At 37.9% G+C, this 3,092-nt stretch overlaps 1 protein-coding gene across 2 annotated transcripts in view; it reads left to right on the forward strand.

The window, feature by feature from the left end:
- Positions 1–3,092, forward strand: part of slc26a1 (solute carrier family 26 member 1) — a 22,933-nt gene that overhangs the window by 11,891 nt on the left and 7,950 nt on the right. The gene's annotated exons all lie outside the window — the stretch shown is intronic.

Raw genomic sequence — 3,092 nt, forward strand, 5'->3', positions numbered from 1 at the left:
AGTTAACGATAAAAACGATAACAAAATAACGCTGAAAACTGATAAAAACCCTGAAAACCATACATTTCACACCTGAGCCTCAACTCTCACGGACCGGTACCGGTCCGAGGCCCGGGGGTTGGGGACCGCTGCTCTAGATGTTATCCTCGCTGTCATTTTTGACATCACATCTGTGTGAAACAATTCTGGAGCCTGACTTAAACGAGTGTAATGACTTGCAAAAATGCCGGTTCTCTGACTTGAGGTTAGCTTCAACACAAGTTGCCTGCAGAAGGACTGTTGGCTTTGGAAGACCTCAGATTTAGTGCTCATTATGTGGAATGCCACATTTTCTATCTGTGTACTTTAGGTCACTGCAATACTATGAAAGTTTCTGCGTATGCACATAATATGCAGACCTGGCATAATTTAGTCACTTTTTGTGGTATACACAAATTTATATTTTGAGATTAAATGACAGCTGGGATGGACTCCAAGGTGAATTCTAAGCAGCTGAGAAGTGCTTTCATCACATGATTAAAGGCAGAAAACTTTGATTAGAAACGGCTGACTGTCACACCTTCAATCAGTTGGTTTCGGTGCTTTTCGGGGCTGACACTGAACTAAATGAACTAAATTTGTTTGGGTCCTCAGTGTGAGTCCTAATCCTCAAAGCAGTTAATCTTTACAGATTGTATCTGCTGGCGGGGGTGAGCTACCAAGCAAACAGCAAGCCAGCTCTTGATTTCTTTTTATGTGTTTTTCGTCAATGAGAACGGTCACAATTTATCTCCTGTCACTTCTATCAGTTAGAAACTTCAGGTGAGATTTATGATACCCACATGAACATAGACTTGTTTGTTGCTTCAAAGGAGCCGATTCTGTGCTGCCTGAACAGTTTTTGCTCGCTAAACAAAACTACCCAGAGACAGCGAGTTTAATAAAAAGCAACATAAAAGTTAAATATGAGCAAAACTAATCAGAAACAAAAACAGCAAATATATAAAAGATAAACAATTCCTATCAAGCCATGGACTACATAACAGCCAGCGCTGCCACAGGAAGTCTACAGTAAATCACAGCACATGTCAGCGTTCTGATGGCACAGACAGATTATATGTCACTTGGTTTTTTTTATGGTTTCTGAGACATGTTATCTTAGCTGCAGCGCTGCTGCTACTGTATTGTTGAACACCAGGAATGTGCTGACAAGTTAATATCTATATATAAATTATACTCGGTGCAACTGTAATGGCTTTTAAAAGCTAGTTGAACATTATATGTTTACAAGCGACAAAGCTCTGATAATCTTCCCTAGATATTTAGAACAAAAAGGTTTTTTAAAAATTAGAGGTTTGGTTAATTTAACACTTCAGTAAATAGTATTGAGGCTTCATTCCAATAAATGTTAAGACCTATGCAGTCAAAATGCTGAGTAACTAATAAGCCTGTAAAACTGTGAAATCATAATGCTTTGCTTATAGGTCAGAGCTGATCCTGATCCTGATGACATTGAAGGAAGAAAAATCAAACATAGAGTGGCCTACTAATACACCTAGCTCAAAAAACCCTGTCCTCCACATAGTCCTCAGACGTTTCGTCGACCTTTTTGTTTTTGTTGGGGAGAAAACTTACAAGCATACAGTACAGCACTTCAGAATCACACTGTTTAACCAGGTGAGCTATAGCAGCATCTGTATAGATAGTGGATAATTTTTTTCATTCATCCCTGTCACCAAAAACAGTACCTGAAGCATTTTTTTTGTTTAATTTGACTTATTTTGAGTTAGTTATTGTATGTGGTGTAATAGTTAGCCCATCAACCACCTCGTGACCTTCTGTGCTTTGGGACAAATATGTTGCTATGCTACATTTAGACACTTTTGACCCAGTTTCACTGCAACTTGAAAACCTATGACAAATTTTAGAGTTAGAATTCATGTACTAAAGCGTAGTATGTATAGTGTTTCATGCCTACTTTAAGCTAGGTGATAATAAAAAGAATCTAGCAAGCTCATACTGACAATTTCAATTTTATTTTCATCATGGCTAGTTTTAGCATGCTAAACAGAGCAAAACACAAGCTCTGCAGGCATTTGGACTGCATGTTTGTGCAGTTGTTAGCTCTATTGTCTCACAGCAAGACATTCCCTGGTTCTGTGCTGAGATTGCATATTTGTCCTTAAGGTTTCCTCTCACAGTCCAGAGAAATGTGAGCTAGCTTAATTGGTGATTCTAAATTGGCAGTAGATTTGAGGCAGAAAAGTGCTTGAAGTGTATCAAATATGGTTAAAATATTGCTAAAATGACCTGATGATGTAAGTGCTGTTGCAAATTTCATTCATATTTGATCAAACGTTTCACTGAACAAATGTGTCAAAACACATTTGGATTAATTGTCTGGGAATCTCACATATTTGGAGGCTATAAAATATAAGGATAAGGATAAGTCATACATGATAGCTGTAAGATTAGGCTTTGTCCTTTGAATCCCTGAAACAATTTTCATGGTAATAGTTTTTAAGAAATTTCACTAAAAATACCAAATGATAACTCAGTGTTGCACTAGGTCAAAATATGAAATTCACCACAGTCATTAGGCTTCATCTACTGGGAGCTGTAATGGTTTGCACATGAGTGAATTCACTAAACTATTGGAATGTTAGATATGACGAAGTAAACTCAAATGAATGCAAGCTTCCAACTAGCAAACCTTAGTTTTCTCATTCATTTTCTTAACCTCTTACTCAATTTAGAGTTGCATGTGGGGCTGGAGTCTTTTCTAGCTATTATTGGGGGGGAAAGGCACTACTGGATAGGTCTATCCAACATATGGGCTTTCCTTTCCATTTATATTTCTCTTTTCCAAAACCAGCACCAGGGATCACTTTATAACGACTGCAGTCATGTTTTGTTCTGTGTTTATAAGGCCATTGTCAGTAATTTCCCATCGCTTTGGTCTTCAGTAACCTTGGCCCCACTCAACCCCAGCATAGCCACAATTAAAGAGTGTAGGGGTATAAGATAAGCTATGTTTCACTTGTGCCTTACATCATATCACAATTTAACCTTGTCCATATTGTATTTAAATCGTGTGTGTGTGTGTGTGTGTG

Source organism: Haplochromis burtoni, unplaced genomic scaffold, assembly GCF_018398535.1.
Source record: "Haplochromis burtoni strain Fernald_Lab_line unplaced genomic scaffold, NCSU_Asbu1 Contig_151, whole genome shotgun sequence".
Lineage (NCBI taxonomy): Eukaryota > Metazoa > Chordata > Actinopteri > Cichliformes > Cichlidae > Haplochromis > Haplochromis burtoni.